This window comes from Calypte anna, chromosome 3, assembly GCF_003957555.1.
Source record: "Calypte anna isolate BGI_N300 chromosome 3, bCalAnn1_v1.p, whole genome shotgun sequence".
Classification (NCBI taxonomy): domain Eukaryota; kingdom Metazoa; phylum Chordata; class Aves; order Apodiformes; family Trochilidae; genus Calypte; species Calypte anna.
This window is the reverse complement of record NC_044246.1, coordinates 81,672,988-81,693,074: the sequence shown is the minus strand read 5'-3', so window position 1 is coordinate 81,693,074 and position 20,087 is coordinate 81,672,988. Positions and strand designations below refer to the sequence as shown.

The following is a 20,087-nucleotide window of genomic DNA, read 5'->3' as shown; positions in this document are numbered from 1 at the left end:
TTATCCATCTAGTGGTCCATCAGTTGAATCCATATCTTTCTAATTTAGAGACCAGCATACAGCAGAAGAACAGACCTCACAAATCTCAAACACTGGTTATTTTAAATAGTAGAATTCTTTTATTCAGGCATAGTTAAATAGTTGCTACACCGCATTTTGGGGGAATCAAGGGTGAGATTTCTTACTGTATTTATAGTTGCCTGAGTATTAGCTGCTGTCAGAGGATGTGTCTCTACTCAACTCTTCCCCAGCCCATAGTCTGTGCTCCCACTACTTCCTTTCTGTTAAATCTAGTGGTTAGGTGGTCATAGTGTGAGTCATTTCAGGTGACTGATTTGCTAGAAAACTAAAGCTGAAAAAACAAATAATAATTGTTTTCTATTGTACTAAGTAGTTGCTTGTAGCAGCATGGCGATTAGGCTGTAGTGACAGGGGAGAAGGAAAGAGTAAGGTCATCCCTTGCAGCAGCAACTCAGCAGTTCTACTTAAATGTAAAGTTTAAACACATATAGAAAGTTCTGCTTGACTTTTCACTATATGAGACAAACTGAGTCACTAAAGAGCAAGACCCATGCACAAAGCCTGTTAACACACTATCCTGTCCTGGAAAGCTTGCCATTTTTAAAAATGAGACAACATAGCAACAAAATTTTACAATAAAAGCTTTGAGAAATACTTATTTTATACGCAAGTTTTATAGAAGACTCATGCACCATCCAAAGACACAAAAAATAAATCTATTAAAATTACAACCTTAGCACTCTAGATAAAACAGCTACATTTTCTACATCTCTACTATTTACCAAAAAAATTTGCATGTTATAATGCACATACTATGTGCAAAATAATATGCATGTATATTTTATTTTCTTATTTTATCAAATGAAACATTCCAGGCAGTAAAAGAAGTTTCCAAGAAATCTCCACTTCTAAGGGAGTGCCTCTTTCTCACTCATAGATATGTACTTACACTATGTACTTACTTATCCAGATTCAATTTGAGATGCTAGAATGCAGCTTTACAACTTATATTTTGTTGTAATACTTCATGTGATACTTGAGTTTAGAAAGAGAAAATTAATTATGTATTGGTTTTCCCGATTCTGTATAGGGTGTTATTATAGGATACTTTAATTGGAAGCAAGCCCCTGAAAGATGGCAATATTAATAACAGTTTTGGTTAAAAAAATCAAGTATCTCAGCAGCCTGGTCTTCTCTAAGAACCAGAGGCAGCCTCTTGTTCAGGAATGTGAAGATTTATTTCCTATTTAAAAGTGAATTTGGCATTCAGTTTGTCAAGGTTGTACAAATATGACAGAAAAGCCTTTTTTTCCCTACAACTTATTAATGAATAGACTGGAAGTGATATTAATTAACAGCTGGGTCCTACAACTATGAGAATACCAAACAGTGGGTCACCCTTCTCCCATCTTTCTGCAGTACTTCCACTTCAGTGCTTTCATCTCATCTCTTAAGGGTGAGCAAAGCCAGTAAGATAAGCAGCAACTACACAGCAGTTAAATAAATCATATTATCTTTCAGTAATATGCTGTTTATGCAGAATAGCATAGAACAGATATGAACACTGAGAGAAAGATGATGTTCCTCAGCACTAACGAAGGCTGAAATTTCTCTGAATGCCTTTGGGCATAGTGAAATGCTGCTGTAGCTCAAGGTAATGAACAGTTCTGTTAAACAATAAAGTAACTACAGTTAGGTACTCCTGGAGGCAGTTAACTTCCCTTGTTAAACAGATCAAAAAATAGCTAACTCAACTTAAAATTATTAATATTCATTCATTTGGCTGTCTTAATACACCACGTTTATTGCTTCTATTATGTAACGAAGTACAGAGGGCTACTTGGGTTATTTCTTGTATAAACCTTAGTTGTGCTTCACCATTAATTTTAGCCATAAATAAACTGATTACATTATGACAACAAACCAAATATATCAGCATATGCAACCATTGTAAATTTAGATACTGTCTCTGCAGCGTAAAACCCAAATATTTACCACAACTGCATTCAGCTTCAGAAAGGAGAGATGCCTAAAAATGAAGATGCTTGTTAAAAACACATCTAAAAGGAATATCTTTGTGCATTAAACCTTGCAATTTGGTCTTTGGTATGGAGTGTAACAGTGTTCAGCCTATCAAAACTAATAACATATCCCTTTTCAAATTATTGAGGCACAGGAAATGCTGTTGAGAGAAAATAAGGCTGAGCAATTGCATTAGTTTTTTGTTCTTGTGCTTAATGTAGATGTGAGGAAATTCCCTACACCCCACCATCTCTGAAGCATTAATCAGTGTCGTTGCTTCAAACTTCTTAAAGATGCTGCAGTTTCAACAGTATCAGATTATGCTCTAGAGGAACCCAGTGAAACATGTGAACTACTAATTGTGGTACTCAAGAGTTCTCACTTGAAATTGTGGTAAAGAATGGCAAGTAGCAAACAGGACTAGCAAACAGCCCTTTTGGAAAGGTCTAGGGGAAATCCAGAAAACTATAGCCTGCTAAGCCTGACATCAGTACCAGGTAAATAAGTAAAAACTTAATATATAAAGTAGAATCAGTGTGCATTTGAATAAATATGATCTGTAAAGCAAAGGTCAGAACACCAGGTAAACTCATGTTTCACATCAGGAAGCATGTGATAACATGATCTAGTGCACAGATTCCCTAAAGCCTCTTAGCACATTATTTTAGGTAAGCTAAGCAGACATGGGATAGGAGGTAAAAAATAGGAAAGCAAGAGTAGAAGTAATTGGTTCATTTTCACAGTGGAAGAAAACAACAGAAATCTGTGTGACTGGGCAATTTACAGAATTCATCTGAAACAGGTGGTATGCAGAGTGATAAAATTACAGATTAAAACTGGGTATAAGAGCAACACATGAAAATCAACACAGATCAATATAAAGCACTGCTTACTGAGAAAAGCAAACACAACAGCAAATGTAAAACCATAGGCTCTTACCTTCATTGCTGGGACATGAGAACCTGCAGTTATGACAGTTTTGTGGAAACAGTTCCATGTACAGTGGAAGTCAAAAATGGAAACCAAAGCGTTTTTTTTTTTTAAGAAGTGCTAAGGAACAAAAAGAAAATTGAGAACATCATCACACCTCTGCATAAGCCTATGTGGTACTTGCTTCTTGAATACAGTTTATACTCTGGGACTCTCATCTCAAAAAGAAACACAAAAAGTTTGAAGAACAATGAGAGTAAGGTCAAAGTTCTGAACTGATTCCCATATGAGGAACAACTAACTATGTAAATGAGGCTTTTTCAGCCTGAAAAGAGATTGCAGGGGAGGGGGCTTAATGAGGGGGCTACTGCAGAGGGATGGATTGCCCACTGTTTCTGTGTAATGAGCTAACAGACAGCAGGTACAAAGCCAAGTGAAGGAGGTGCTTTTTCCTGTAATGCTAATCAAGCTGTGGTACTATGCCATTGTTATTGTGAATGCTGAATTTTTTATTAATGCTTTGGGGAAGACTGGACAACTTTATGGATAGCATATTAATGGAGGATTGTTACATTCACACACACAAAAAAAAACAACCAACCTACCAAACCACCAACAAAACCAAAAACCTCTGGGAAGCTCCTGAGTTTCATATTACCAGAGGCTGGAAAAATACGCAGGGAAGGATCCCTAAGTGCTTATTCTATCCCAACTTCCCTCCCTAAGCATTTAGTTTTGGCTACAGTTGAAGGCAGGATACTGGTAGGGAGGTGGGGGGTTACACCTCTGGCCTGACTGTACAGCTACTCTAATGTTTCTGTGATCTCATTCAGCATTAAAAACCATTAATCTTTCTATGACACCAGAATGATTAAAAATTCCAAGAGAGAGAGTGGGGAAGTTTAAATAAAGAATTCTGCTCTCTGCAAAACATTAAAAGCAGGGCTCAAATCTTAAGCTAAACAAAATTGTTTCTCAACTCATGGATTTTATGATGCATAATGTAAAATATGGCAAAGTCAGCTCAGGATTTTACAATGAATGCTATCTGCTCTGAGAAGGAAGAAATCAAAGCTGCATACAATAGACTTCCTGCTGGGGAGGTGAGAGGGCAGGGGAAATCAGCATCCCAAAGGATGCACTGCTAACAATCTCAAACCAAGAGATGTGAGTCATCGAAGATGCAAAGCTATTGGAGAAAATCCAGGGAGGCAGACTTAAAATAGGAACAGAAGGGAAGTGGGGGGAGACAGAAATAAAGAGAAAGAACGAGAAATAATTCATTTCAAACAAGAAAAGAAAACTCGTGGAAAGTTGCCTGGAGCTGAAAAACCTTGGAGGTAGACACACCACCAGCTTTTCAGGCTGACAAGTGTTTGTGTAGGCTTCAAAAGAGGCAAGGGAGGATGCCCCCAGTAGCTCACAACCAGCACTCCCTTCCCCCCCTGCTTGCATCCTGCATGGAAGTGCAGCTGTGCTGGTAGCTACATCAGGAAGTGATTCACCTATAAACTAAAATCTCATGGCAACAAGGCTTACAGGTCAGACTACCCTTAGGATCTCTCTGGGGTGTGGAGTCTGAGGGTCAGGGTCACTCTACAGCTTGCACCCTCATCCAGACACTTGGGATATAGGTTAAAGGTGTGGAAGCCTGAAGGAAGAGAAAGAAGGGCAATTAAGAAGGCCCCTTACTTTTAAATATAATCTGCAATTGGGGTATATTTTTTTATTTTGTTTCAGTTAACTTTTTCATCCATGTAATTGCAATTGTTGCCTACCTACAATAAAGATGTAATTCACTTGACGTGCAAGCTTGTCCAGTGCTAGCAGACTCAGGTGATACTAAAAAACATGAGGCAAATTTCCATGAGGATAAAAAGTTCGGAGACAACATGCATTCAGGCACTGTTGGTAAACTTAAAATCTAACTGAGAGATGAAGAGTTTCTTGGGACAGATTACAAAAGTCAGCAGCTTTAGCACTGCAAGATGCAAGGCTCCTTGAGGCCAGTGCACACGCATGTTTCTCCTGCAAAGCTGGCAATACAGAGCAGTACCCCACAGCCCTCGACAAGCCTTTAGACATCTTGTTATTTATAGTCTTATTATTGCAAACTAAATAACATTCAATCATGCTTTATGAAACATGCTTTGGGCTTAAATTTTGAGTCTATTTCCCCCCAACAAGAAAAAAAAAAAAAAGAATTCAAGAGAAAATATAAAAAACTCCTCCACAGTGCTATAGAAGTCAGTATTTAGCACTTACAAAAGGAATGGTAAGGATCTGCCTTCTTTCTTAAGGGCTAATTGAGTTGTGATTAAGAGCTGTGATTACTTTGCTTATCTTTAACTCTGATGTCATTAAAGAAGGGTGGGTTAACATTTTCAGTGCCATGTGGCAAACATCAGGTTTGGGGCCTTTGGAACAGGCCAGGTGTATAGATAACAACGCCATAAACTGCTTGCCTCTGCCCAAATTCAGTTGCTGAACCTGCCTGACATAATAGCAACTGTTCCTGATGCTGATAGATTTATGTTCTCTCTCCTACAGAAAGAGCAGGTCAAACAAGTGCAGGGAAAAAGGCAGCCTGTAGATCTCTTTCCTCATCCCCCAACAGCAGAAAAGGCAGTGGGGTGGCTGCAGCTTGCAGTGTGCCATTTGAGTCACCCTGCTTGCCATCCAGAGAAAGATTTCAGACAGGTAAAATTAGATATACGAGAAGGCAGAAAGATAACAAGTGTCATCTTCTCTTATGATCTGCAGAATGACACATTTAAAAATTGTCAGGTATTAGTTTTCCTGATAGTATTAATGTCAATGATTTTAGAAATAAAATTATAAGATACTGGGAAGTTTACAACTTTTCTAGACTTCCCTTGTATTGAGAGCCCATCTTGTTGACCATCATTTTTTGTAGTATTCTTAAAAACTTGTTGGCATAACACCAACTTTTTGAGCTTTTCTTCACCCTTCCTAAACACCCTTCCCTGATTTCCTCAACAAAGTTGACTGGTAAAACCACTCAATAAACATGCAGACAAAAAAAGTTAACTAATTCTAAACACGAAGTGAGAACCTCCACAAATATTATGGGAATTCAGGATGTGGTTTCACATCAGTTTAAACATCATCTAGGCTGTAGTGCTCCTGCCATCCTCACTGTAGCTCAGATACTCACTTCCACTTCCTTCACTAGCACTTCCACAGCATACAGGAGGCTGATTGAGCTGGAGACTGAGCCACTTGCTGATTGAGGTACAACTGTGCAACTTCCAGGGGCTACAGCTGTGCTCGGACTAGGACAGCCCACTCTTGGGTTCACTGTGGAACAGCATTCCTAAAACTCTGTAAAGTGAAGAAACACAAAAAGCTGTCTGTTGTGGGTGAGAGATTTTGCAGCCCTTGCGAGGGCTGACTTGCGAGGTTATACAGGGATAAGGCATTGCCTGGTACTTCCTAAAAGGGAAAGGGCGGGCGTGCGTTTAAGGTTTCAGAAACATCTAATTTGAGACAAAGGAAAGTTGAAACATTCAACCATAGCTACAGAAGGTTGACCAGTTGGGAACCCTAGCAAACAGCAAGAGAAGAGGTAAGAAACACTCAGTGAAAAACTTTTTTTGTAAGCTTGGGAGGTGGGGCTGTATCAGGTTCCTGCTTTCACTTGCTAGCTTTGCGTTTTATGCAAAAACCTCGTAATGAAAAACGCACAATCAAAGCCCGGACCACACGCCAGAGTCCAGCGCTCATTCTTCCTTTCCCTTCATGGTACATCACCCCGGCGAGAGAGTTCAGCCCCTTCTCCTTCGTTCCCCGCCACCTCTAAGCTCCTTCCTGCTCGCGGGGCGGGCAGCCAAGCCCTCAGTACCCACCCGCGGCCTGCGAAAGGCGTGCAGGGTAAGGCGGGGCAGGTTGAGCACTGAGGGGTCCTCAGTAGGTGCGGAACCGGAGCCTCCCTTCTAGGAGTGGGGGGGCGGGAAGGCGCAGCGCGGCGGGATCTGCAGACTCTACGGGGAACACGCCCGCGGCCATGTCCCTCACAGAGGATCCAACGGTCCCAACGCTCGGGGAGGGGCCGACAACGGCCGCCAGCCCCTCCTCACGCGGCCCCGCACCACCTCCTCCAGGTCCCCGCCTCCCGCCGATCCCAGGCAGTGGGCGGGGCCAGCCTCGTTCCCGCCCCGCCCCCCGTGGGTATAAAAGTCGGCGAGCGGCTGCTCCGCCTCCTTTTTCCACGGAGAGGCTGTGGAGGCAGGTGGGGTGGTTGGAGCTGTGGGTGCGCCGGTTCCAGGTGGGGCGGGGGAGGGTGGAATGGCGTAAGGTGGTGTCCGGTTGGAGGGGATGCCGCGCTTTCTGGTGTTTGGCGCTGGGTGGTGTTTGAGGAGCTGGGGGCCGCAGGTTGAAAACGTGGGGCGGAGTGGGTCTGGCCAGGCGCAAGCCAGCCGCGGGGTCGGGAGCCGCCCCTGCGAGTTGATGGGTGGGTGGGTGGATGGATGGATGCATGCGTGGATGGACGGATGAGTGGATGGATCGGTGGACTACAGGTCCCGGCAGGCCTCGGTGGGGAAGAAGGTGGGAGGGCAGCGTGGCCGGTGTGCTGCCGGAAGCGGTGTCCGGCGGCGCGGGGCATGCCGGGGCGGTTAGTTGGGCGGTGGGTACCATTTTGCCCTGGTGCGGGCGGTACCCGGCCGGGCGCTGCCCGCCCTGCGCCATTTTGGTCGCCATCCGGCTTCGGGGAGCCTCATGCCCGGTTCCCTGAGGCGTAGGTAAATGGGTGCTGCTCGCCAGCGGGGGTAGGGAGCGGCCCGCTTGCCAGGGTGGTGCAGCCCTTCAAGGCGTTCAGTCGTCCTTCCAGTCAGTACTTAAAGTGCTGAAGAATGCTGATGAAGTGGACCTAATGTGGACCCATGACGATGGGTCTTTAAGCGGAGAAGTTAGTGCTCTGAGTAAAGTGAAGTTGCTTGCTTCGTTTAACATATTGCTGGTGCACACATCTGTGTCTGTGTTCTAGAGGGCTTAGCCGGTGGCTTCATGGAATCGTCCCACGATAGAAGAGTGGTTTTGGGTTTTTTTCAAGTTACTCTTTAATGCCCGTATAGTGCTGTCACGGTTTAACGCTGGGCTGGCAATTAACAAAATGGTATATGCTGTCTATTAATCTCTCCCTGATAAAGAAAGGAGAGAGACTTAGGAGTTGGAAACTAAACTATATAGCTTTAATGAAAGAGTAAGGATAAGAAAAAAAAACAGGCACCATAATCATTGCATGCTTTTGTAATGTGAATCATGAGATTACTTCAAATGTTTTAACAATTAATGCTACCATCTTTTCCTTAGATAGGCAATGAGACAACAAAATTAATGGACCCTTTTTAAAAAAAAAAGTGCCACCTCCCCTCAAACTTCTTTGATCCTTAAGATGCCTTTTTTTTTTGCTCCCTCATACAATGCTAATGTCATTGAGCCATAGTCCTTCTGGAAGAGTGGGCAGTACAATTTAAAAAATGCAGCTAGGGTTCCAGGTATTACCTCCAAGTAGATTTTGGGACATGGTTGCATTCATGTGGGAAGTTGTCGGATCCCTTCTTTCAGTGTTGAATTACCTTGTCTATGAAAGCCTGAGTTACACCTTCAATTACTGAATAGTAACAGCTGAATCTTAACAAGCCACTAGTAACCCTTGGTTATTGGGTGTAGTAAACAAGCTTGAGACAAGATTTTCTGGGGCTTAATTTTTTTGTGATCTGAAACAACATGATTAGCAATTTATTTTTAATAGATTGCTACACTTATTTGATCTACCCAGTACACAATCAGAAATACTATTTTAGCTATGTGTTTTGAGTATTGTAGGTGCCAATACTTTAGGGGGTGGTTAAAGCAGTTCACTAAACCAATTGAATTTAGTGCTTATACTTCAAAGCTGGAAACCTTGAGATGAATTTTCATTAAAAATCCTCTAGACTGAAGTTTAATAGTGGGTTCATGCAGTTACTGCTGCAATGGTTTTAACATGGGATTTCAAGTGGATGTAACTTGAAACTCCTTTGTTAATGAAACCTGGCTCTGTTTCTTGCCTTCTTAAATGCCTGCAAGCTTAGGACTTGAACACTTACATATTATTGCTTCTGAGATGAGAGTTTATAGGTAATTGTCCCCTAATGTATGCGAATTCGTAGCCTCGTAGTAAGGATCTGCTGATTTCAAGTATTAAGTTTGTCCACTCTGGTTTCAGGTATGGCGGAGTGGAAGTTCTCAGTGGTGTCCAATGCATTGTACAGAAGCACTAAGGTAAGGGCTCTGCCTCTTGATTTTGTTGCTGTAGAAGTAAAACTACATTTCTGTCATTGATGACCATAATAAGTGCTTCAGTTTTGTACCTGTGCTCTGTATTTTTTATTCTGTCACAAGTACAGAATGTGTTAAGTGCCAGAGTCTTGTCATTTCTGTGTAGCTAGTGAGTGGCACAGAAAGGAAAAAGAGTTGCAGTACATTGCATTTTTGTAGTTTCCATCAAACTGATCAGTAATAATGTGTTGGGTTGGGGTTTTTTTGAGTTCTGGTCAGCTCTTTGGTCAGTTGTTCCTAGTTTCGTTTCTTTTGCTATGGCATTTAAATAAGCATGAACACCACATAAGTCACTTGGCTACCTTGTGTTAAAGTATGATTTTGGAGGTGGTGTGAGTTAGCTGTTTGGCCTTGGGTGTGTGTATCTGATATGAATCTACATATATGCCTGTATTTGAAAATAGTTATCAAGGGAACTGCAAACTATGGGCAGGCAGCAGTATTGCATTGTGAAGAAATGCATGGCTGCTCGTATATATATGAATAGTTTTGAAATATAAGATTGCATGTCTTGGTTCTTTATCCATTTTAATAGTTGCTAAAGGCTCCAATACAGGCTGGTTTTTTCCCGATGCATACAAAATTTCAATTTGTTGGGTACTGAAGGCTGACTTGTATGAAGGAGTGAATTTTTAGTGCTCAGTCTTTTTCTGACATGGTAACATGAGCTAGAATGCAGTTACGAGATACTGTGTACTTTGACAGATAATTTTTATTTAATTCCATTTAACAGCCCTTCATGGAAACACCATCAGAAGTAGAAGAATACTTGGTACACACAAGTGGATTTTCCTGAAAGCTATGTATGTTTTGAATGATTAATGGTGATGAGTTAATATGATAAATTCATTAGAAAAATACATGTATGATCAAATCACTAGATATGTTGTCAGCTTTAAAATTGAGGTACAGTATTTCAGACATGTTTAACATGATCTGGAGCTTTGTAGGCTGGGGAGCTGTTAAAAAGTTTATTTGAGTTGCTGTCAGAGGAGTTGGTAGAATGCCCATCTGAAGTGTTAATACTAAATCTGTCAAAGGTTACCTCAAGACAGCTTTTAATTGTGAATTTGCACTTTATTGGAACATAATGTAAGAAAATGTTTTCAGTGAAGAAAACAAATCTAGGAACTTTTTAATATGAACAGGCAAATGTCATTGTAGTATAATAAAAATGTGTATATATTTTTTAGGGTATAGTTGATAACCCTCATCTTTTGGAAATGTAAAAAAGAACTTCAGGTTCTGTATTCCTTTTTTATTTTACTCAAATGTTTAGGACCAATGGTTTGGAGGAAGGGGTGTTTACAAGAGTAAAACCTGGTTGTTTCTAGTGGGTTATGTTATATTATGCATAATGTGTGGTAATTTATTATTTTGCTCAGGTTTCTAGAATGGCATGAAAAACCTCTAATGGATCAGGCATCCTGATGAAAGACTTTCTGGCAACTGTAGTAAAACAGAGGTAATACTGATTAAGCAGCTGAATTCTATTATCTCTTTTAATGTATTCCCTTTTCGGTACATCTGCATGTGAAAGACAAAGCTTATTTTGTGGAATATGCAACTGGATTAATTGTGTTGCAATTCCCAGTCAGTGATATTTAAGTAGTGAATCATCATGAAACTGCCAAACCTGATATGTTGATGAGATCTATCCTACTCAGATGAAACTTTAATTCTTTCAAAAGTAATTTATTCTTTCAGTTGTTATCCCAGCTGGTGTTACCTTTATTGCTGTCCCTATGAATTCTAGTTATATCAAAGCTGTTTTAGCACCAGAGCCAAATTAATTCAGAAGGCCTAGTATAATATAGTTGCATCAGGCAGAAAGCATGCTTCTGAATACTTAATCTGCATCAACAATATTGGTAGGTGTTTCTTTCAGATACTTCTGTAAGAATTAGCTTCTTTAATAATTTTCAGTGAAATCCACCTCAGTTTCACTGATTCTTGAGTATCCACAGGTTGTTTTTTAAGAGGCCAAAATCTAAACTGGGAGGACAGGTTCCAATTATCCTGTCTTAACTACAACATCTACAATTTTATTCTAGTCCGTATCAAAGAAAGGTACCTTTAAATACCTTGCTAACTACCATCAGGTTCTTCTGAAGAACAGACCTTGTCCCAGTAAGAGAGGTTCAGACATGGGAGTGAAAGGTCTGGTGCAGCATTGCTACCTCTATCTGTCATTTCATCAGGCAGCACTACAAGTAGGAAGGAGTGATCTACAAGGCTGATACAGAGAAAAGCTGGAAGTAGCAAGTGTTGTTGGAACTAACCTGTACATTTTGAGTCCTTGAGAGATGATGGAAGGCTGCTGCTTCTCATTTGAGGGGACAAATATTAATAAATGATTATTTTTAAAGCTTGCTGTGGGAGTAATGATTAAACATTGGTATGTCTGATCAGTGAAGAACCTACCCCAAAACTGATTGCTTGATGAAGAACACATGTGAATCTTGACTTCTCAGTTTAAACTAGCACCAGGTGAAGTTTGTGTGTATCAGCATAATGGAAAACAGTATAAAACATTTAATGATCTCTCTTGGCTGCATTTTTCAGTTCTAGTTCAAAGGTAGTTTCAGTTTTAACGTTGCCTTTGGCAGAGTCATACATAGAAGAATGTGGTCTGGGTGCAATTTTTTATTTAATGCTTGCTTGTTAGTGGATTTTGGCTTCTGGAGTTTTTAATGTCTTGATACAAGCTGAGAACTGGGTTTTAATTAATTAAAGTTAATTTTCAGAAATTGATTCTGATCATGGAGGAGGATTACACTTGATCACCTAATTGGTTAGTTGATTATCACAGGTCATAGCCAAGCTGAGCAATAGCTGAACAAGAGAAGCAAAATTAATCTTATGTAGTTTGACTACACTTCCAAGTTAAGTTTCACAAACCTTGCAGCTCACTGGTGCTAATCCCTCTCATGTTTAGCAATGCAGTTTGGACTATATCAGAGACTAAATAGATGGCAAGTTGTATTTTGAGCAATGGATAGATGGATTTTTCTAAATTAATGTCTTTTTTTTTTTTGCAGGGAAATGGTCAAAATGGAACAACTGCTATTTAGCTTGTTCAGGTATATAATTGAAAAGCTTCTAAATATTTTCTCATTTTAAGTCATAACAGTGCAAATCGTTTAGGAATTTTTTATATTAGGACAATTGCTGATGCACTTAACATAGTAATTGATCAATTGATATGTACATTGCTATAGTATTTAATTCAGTATGTTATTGGCATTTAAGAACATCTGTTCCCTAAGGAACAATATGTGCTGATAGCTGTACCCATACGCAAAGTTTTAAATAAGTGAATCTTTTAAATATGTCTAAGGACTACAGAATGTTTATTTTTTGTATTCTAATCAGAAACCCTGTGGAAAAACAGCACATCTCTGTTAAAGTGAGTTTTCTGTATTACTTTTGTCTCATCTGTGATGATCATATCCCGAACCTGAATTCTTTGTTGAAAAAAGTTATACGGATCCGGAATCTGAGATGAGACCCAAAAAATGATTAAACTTTCTGAAAAAATATTCTAATACCTTACAATTAAATGTAATTATAATTATAATATGGGATGTTACTCTTTTTTTAACAGAAATGATAACACTAATGTGTACTAAGTGTTGTGTGAAAGTTTTCTTTCAAATGAACTGTTTCACTTAGACCTTGTTTTCTTTTTCTAGCAATGAGTTGGAACACTTTGTCATTGCTACCTGACAAATATAGATCATCTGTAACTGGAAGGAGATGTAATGCCTGAAGAGTTTTTGTGGCTTGGAGTGGGATGTCATGCTTTTTTAAAGCCTACCATGGCAGCTGCTGTGATTTTTGTTTAGCGAATGCTGCTTTCAGAAATTGCATGTGAACCAAATCACTGTCTCTGCATAATTAAAATAGAAGTTTTCCCAATACACTGAGCTGCCCTCTGTAGGAATCATAGCAGAAATGGTGGGGAAACAAGTGCTGAATTTCAATATGTGGGAAACTGCCTGAGAGCCCTTTTAAAATAATGGTTATACAAACTTTCTCACAACAAAGATCTGTAATTCAGAACAATGGAATTCGTAAGTAGGCCCTGCAAAGGAAAAGAAAGCAAAATGAATACACAAATTCAAACCGCAGAGTCTCATTTTTGAGGGTGGTGTCATTAGGAGAAAGAAAGAAATTCAGGTCTCATGAAGAAAAGTAGTTATAAAACAGCAAGGTCTAAAGCTTGCATTGCTGTCTGTACCTAGTAAGGGGTAGGGAAGAACTGGGGTTTTATGGTCTGCCACTGTAGCATGAAAAGAAAGGCCCATACTGCAGTAATGGAACTGCCCTTTGAGGAATATGCTGACAGTTTTGCCAGGTTGCTGTGGGGAAAAGAGGTCAGCAGAAGAAGGGAGTGCATACATTGCATACAACTTGTGCTTTGAGCAGTCACTTGAAAACTAGCAATACTGTACCACATCTGCTGTCTTCAGGAAATTTGCACTCTTCCACAGGGGAATGAAGGATCATAAATTGGTTGCCAAGTAAATGGGATTTTAATGACAAACTATTATGTACATAAGATGCAACCTGCCTGTTAAAGTATGACTCTAAAGCTTAATTGTCAGGAATGCTTTACAAAGGGACAAATGTGAGGATGGTATGATACCTAAATGATAGAGCTACAGTTACAGAATAATTTCAAAATGCAACAAAATCAAGGAAAATTACCCTGTAGCCTGCAGCAAAGAAGTGGCAGCATAAGATGCCAGTAGGTCTCTTCCTTTAGAGTTCATGGAATGTGCCTATTTCTAAATAACAAATTGCATGAAAAGCCTGATTTTCTGTTGAGCAGTATAATGAAGTGCAGAACTAGCAGTAGCAGTGCCTAAGGTGCTGGGAATGTCAAAAAGGTATCCATCTGACCATTAAAATGTAATGTATAGATCTGACTGAACTCCAGGCAGATATTGGCTCAATGAGCATCTCCTATGCTTTGGTTATTGTTAATAAACAATAATGAGCTACTTTGGCTAAAGGCTTCTTTTCAACAAGGAACTGTGTATATCAGTATATTGAATGTATTAGACTGCAGGATTTCATTAGAGCTGTTTTCCCTTCACTGCTTTCAACAGGATCTATTATTTCTGTTCATGTTACTGGCAAGGATATCTATTTTCCATGTGCTGTGCTTTGTACATGCTCTTTCTTGAATAAAGATGAGCATGTGAAAATTCTGCTAGCAATTGCACGTTGGGTCTTGCAAGATCTACAGAGGCAACATGGCTGTGTTGCACAGACTGGTATAGTACATACTGGATGCAGGATGTTCCACATGCATGTCCAGTGACTCCTGGACAACAAACTCCATTGGTTATGCACTTAAAAATAGGAAGGGACCAGTTCCTTTTGCCCACAGCAGTTCTGTGAAAAGTTTGGGTGCTGTGTGGATGGAGCTACTTGGATGGTAAGTTAAAAGGTTGCAAGTTCTAGCTAGGTCAGTCTCTTCTGGAAGAAAATGTCAAAGACTAGAGAAAATAAAGCAGCAAAACTTGGTAAGAACTTGGGTGGATACTCTAAAAGGTTCTGTCTATGAGTTGTATTATGGAGTCAGAAGAGTATTATTTTGGCATGTGCTCCGGAGTGTAAAGGTGCCATCTTACTATCCTTTGGGCTCCTGCTCATGAAATGGGAATCTGAGGTGATACTAAGTGTATATCCAGTAAAGTTGGTGAGAATTAGTTACTTGTCTGATTTCCAGGATCAAATAGAAGATGAAATAAAATTTCAGGATTGTGAGTGGCACTTAAGATACCTGAAGTACTTCAGTCTTGTGCCATATGTTGTAAAGCATTCCTTGGGGATGGTTTCTGAGTAGGATTGATAGATAAGGGTTGCCAAAGTCATGTTATCTTGAATATTGGGTGGTGAAGGTCTGTCTTCAGGAGCAGTGTTAAACCATGCAAAGTATATATACTTACCACTTGGCATAGGAAAGGGTAGGTGAGGCCAGTGATCAGTATGTTGGCAATTCAGCTGCAGCCTTTTTAAATGAATGCTATGAATTATGGCTGCAGAAGATGGGTAGAAAAATGTGTTGGTATCAAAAGTGTGATGTTTTGAAAAATGAACAATTTTTTTAACCATTGTATTAGAGGTTTTGTAACACAAGACTTAAAATGTAGTAAGATCATTTTTGTAGCTACTTTTAAGATGGAAAGAATACTTGTAATAGTTCTTGCAGGGGTGGAGTGGAGGTAATGTGTTTGTAAACCACTTGTGGATTTAGGTCTGGTATGGTTTTTTTGAGTCTGATAAGGTATTTTATACAAGTGATTGAGATAAGGTGATGCCGTCCTGAAGAGATAACCTGTGACAAGTTTGAAACACCTGGCACAAGATTGCTCTGTGCAAAAGTACCTGATTAAACTTAAGGTTTATAAAAGAGCTTGCTAGGTTTAAAGCTTTGACTTAAGATTGTGCAGTAAACATCCTGAAAGCACTTTGCTTTTTTGTGCTTTAAATAGTCTGAAATCTTCCATTAACCATCATTAGTGTTCAGCTTAAAAGTGTCACATGGGTTTTGGGCTGTGGTCCAACAAATCAATGGTTAGACAAACTTTGTCCTGGAATATTGCCATGTGTTAGTAACTGAGAAAAAAAAAAAAAAAGCATTTTTGAGTGTGCTTGTAAGCAAGAGAAGTGCCTTGCAACCACAAGGAAGTTGCTCAGCATCAATTCTACCACTAAAGAAATGAGGTCTCTGAGGTGGGGCAAGTTTGCCTGCTGCTGAAGAGCTTGTCTTGGAGGTGGAGAGTGTAGAGCTATAATCAAAGTGGCAAGTGAGCCCCAGCACCCCTGCTGCCATGGGAGTTCCTTTGCTGGGGTGAGATGCCAGTGAACAGGAATTTCAGGGATGGCTTTACTGTCAGGACACCAGCCTGAAGGGAAGTGTGCAGCCTTGGCTGCAGCTACAGTGGGGCTGCTGCCTTCTGGTCCAGCCAAGCTTGGAATTCTAAAAACATGTTCTATAAAGCTTGGGTGCGAATTTTACCAATTAAAAATGGGCCATGAAATTAACAGCAGAGAAAAGGAGTCTGTAAAATAGTCAAGTATATGAACACAGCAGAGTGAGCAAAGCTGGACTTTGCCCATGGGAAAGTAATCTCTGTGTTGGGGAGTATTTAACCCTGGCTTTGGGTCAGTAGTTTTTCTGTACACCCCCTCCCAGGGTTCCAGAACAGAAATTGAATTGTAATCACAGTATGAATTCAGCAGATCAATCTTAATTTCAGGTGAGAGGAGTACAGATGGGAGCCTTTGTGTGCTGTGCAAATGTATGTGTCTTAAGTGATTTCTACTTTTTGTTGGTAGAAAGAGCATTGCAAGCATTTTTCCTTGCCTGTTGCCTTTGGAGCATATAAACTGTAAAAGTAAAATGATGAATTCCATTTTCTTTCAAACATCATGTGGCCTTTTAGTTGATAGTCCAGATGAGCTATCAGGGCTATGAAGACAGTACTTCTCTGCCATTGTCTCAAACTTCCTGCAGGCTCTGGAGGACAAAGTGGTGTTTGATGCTCAGAAGAATGGCTGTATTGAGTGGGACAAAGTCTGCCTTGCTCAGTATTCTGACTGAGGATGACCAGTATAAGGAACAGGAGAAGTATAGAGAGCCTGTCCAGCAGTTTGCTTGGGAATTTCCTGAGATTTTCATTTGTATTTGAATACTGCTTGGCAATTATGACCTATCTCTGTTTAAAAAGATGTGAAACATGAATATATGAAGTAATGTGTATATTAGTAACCACAGAGAGGAGGGGGGAGCTAAGACGGGGGCTGAAGTAAAAGGTTTTTTTCTTCTTTCTCAGTGTTGCTTTCAACTCACATTGATGAGAACAGTGGTAAGTGCAGTCCAGTTAAGGCCATAGTGGAAGGCCAGCTTTACTGTTTAACTGAGCTATGTTAAAGGAGGAAAGTACCAATGTGTGCTTTTACCTTCAGTACCCCTGAGCTACATTTCATAATAGAGGCTTCTCACCAATAACCAATATTTTTTCCACTGTGATTGGAATTCTCAGTAACTCAAGGAACACTGTCCCAGCAAAGACATTACCAGTTCTATTGTGAGAGGTGAATTATGATTAAAATTGGTCCTGAAAGAAATGTTAAGTCATTGTATAAGTGGAACGAAGCTGCGAAGAGATGAATGGATTGAAATAAATGCTTGGACCTTATTTTGAAACTGGTAAGTTGATTGAAAAGTAAAGGTATTTTTAAATTGTTTTCAGATAATTGAAGAAATACACAGCTACCATTAAATCTGTGCTTCAAGTCACATTGACAAAATAGGAAATAATTTGCTTTAGTTGCGTTTTTTCAGTCAGAATAAGGGAGTTGCTAGACACCGTAGAGTTCTGAAATAAACATCTGAAACAGTTTAAGTTTCTTGGCTCTGTCTAGTAGTCGTAACTGTCTTAGTTTAATTTCTTGCACTCCATCAGAAAAATGCAATATTTAAACACAGCAAGTGGCAGTTCTAATGTAATTTGAACTTCAGAAATTGAACAGCTTAGAGTAGCTTTATTTATTCACTAGTGTATCTTAAAATTAAAGTTTTCTGAAAATAGTCAGATTATGTAGTTTCTGGTTCTGAAAATTGGAAGTTATGTATTTACTATCACAAAGTTTGCCTTGTGAGAATTACTACTCCCCCTCTTTCTGTTTTATAGGTTATGAAATACAATATAAAATAAGTTTAACAGCAGGAACAGGAGTTAACTACAGAACATTTTAAAATACTAATAAACAGTATCACAGTGCTGAGAAAATTCCCAAAAAAAGCTTCATGGCACGGGAACAGACAGCATCTGGGGTTTCTAAAGCATTTTTTTTAAGAACTCTTAAAATTGCCAGGATTGGTTTGTCTTCATTTAACATGCACTTGATTTTAGCAAGTTTTGTTGCTAGTGAAACATTGTAAAGCATAGTTTCTGCTAATCTGATGTGCAGGCTGCAAGGCTGTGGAAAACCTTTTCTACATGGAAAGGGATCTTCATATGCTGACCCCTTGGCAGGGCTGAGTGCAAGTTGTATTGGTTTTTTGGTTTTTAGTTGACAAGATGATTGGAAATAAATGATAGATGAATGGTTTCTCCTGGAAGTTTCGTGTAGTCTTTAGTTTACTAATTAGAAAAGTAAGACTAAACAATTGTAGCAACCGTGAAATGTATTTTCTAGAGAAGTGCAGCCCCATTATGAACCATGCTGGATATGGGAAAGTCCAAAACTTAGCTTACCAATATGAAGAAAGATGCTTTGCCAGGAGTTCTGCCAATTTGGAGAGATGCTGCTTTTGTTCTTATGAGGATCCAAAAATTGCCAAGAACTGAAAAAGACCAGTTCTATTCCCTGATAAGATGGCAGTAAGGGTAACATTGTTGGGTGTTCTATTTCTGAGGCAACACTTCAAAACTTCTAAGTCTCTTAGAGTTGTCAAAATGTGTCATCCTGTGATCCCTGTGGCTTACCACAGGGAAAGGAGATGGCCCTGCAAGGAAGGAGCAGCCTTTCTGTGCAAGACTAGCAATCAGACTGTCTGGATATTAGACTGTTGAGGTATGAGTAGAATACTTGTAGATTATTGGAAGAGGAAAAAGTCAAATACTTACTAAAGGACAGATCTTCCACCAAAGGAATGAAAAAATAAGTTGTTGAGAATAAAGATTTTTCTGCTCAAAATCCCCACTGTCCTCTACTATGACACTACCCTAACTTCCTACCCTCGGAAGTAAAGAAGTCCCTGTAGTGCTCCCAGCCTCAGGCCTCAAGGCAGCAGTTGTGAGGCTGTGACATACTGGCTGCTGTCATACTTTGGCCTTTTAAACTTCAAATTAAAATTTACTTAAAAGTTCCTCTACCACAGTATGTCATTGCTGAGCTGTGGTGTGAGGACCATTGTCTCTGTGATGGCTGTTACCTCACTGCACTGACTTTTAAAGGAAAAACCTACTTGTGTTTTGAGTTGAAGAAACTTGACAGTGTCCAGGATGGTTCCCTATAATGAATGCTGGTGTATCCACACCTGTCTGTAAGAGAAGACAATACTTTACCAAGGAGAGGTATCCAGTTATTCTGAAGTGGTGTTCCTGGAGGTGTTTTGGCTCTTCTTTTTACCTGCTGCTTTTTCCTAAAGCCTGGTTTGGGTTGCCTAGTTTTGATTTTTTCACTGAAGAGTGACTAGAAAATCTTAGAAGTATCGTTGATTTTAAGCTAGGAAAATGCTTTTAAATTGACAGTAGGAGTTTGCTTAGTAGGTATTTTCTGAAGTTAACATTTTTATAGATAGAGCAGATCTACAAGAGCTTGGGCTATCTCCCAGCATGAGCTTTGTTACTCTGGACCAAGGTTGTGATGCTGTTGTGTAATCCTCAGCTTCAGTCCTACTGACCTCCCAAAGACCCTATGCCTCCTCTTCTCTACTGGTTCTGGATTTCTTTCCCCAGAAGAGTTAGGTATTAAGTATACCAAGAACCAAGGCAAAAATGCCAAAGTAAAAGAGGCTACTACGTATCTATTTGGTATTCATCCCAGAAGGGCTACAAGAGCAAGATTATATGAAACTTAAGAGAAAAGAAGAAGAAAAAAGCCTCTGGGAATTTTTTCTCTCTGGTACTCAAGCATATAATAATCAAGCACCTGTTATAAAAACAAAGCTGGTTCCTGTAATTTGTGATTTGACAGCTGTCATTTGCTCTTAAGAAATACAGGACAGAGCTTGCAAATAA

At 39.8% G+C, this 20,087-nt stretch overlaps 1 long non-coding RNA gene and 1 other non-coding gene across 3 annotated transcripts; both read left to right on the top strand.

The window, feature by feature from the left end:
* Nucleotides 1–7,622: 7,622 nt before the first annotated feature.
* LOC115598043 lies at nt 7,623–14,327 on the top strand. 2 transcript variants are annotated; one of them, XR_003987352.1, is made up of 7 exons: nt 7,623–7,736; nt 7,982–8,110; nt 9,206–9,261; nt 10,052–10,121; nt 10,704–10,783; nt 12,360–12,401; nt 13,014–14,327. It is a non-coding gene; the product is annotated as an uncharacterized LOC115598043 (long non-coding RNA). The 2 variants fall into 2 exon arrangements; XR_003987351.1 differs by lacking the exon at nt 7,982–8,110.
* Nucleotides 12,754–12,824, top strand: LOC115598175. Its single transcript, XR_003987450.1, has one exon. It is a non-coding gene; the product is annotated as a small nucleolar RNA SNORD50 (small nucleolar RNA).
* Nucleotides 14,328–20,087: the final 5,760 nt, after the last annotated feature.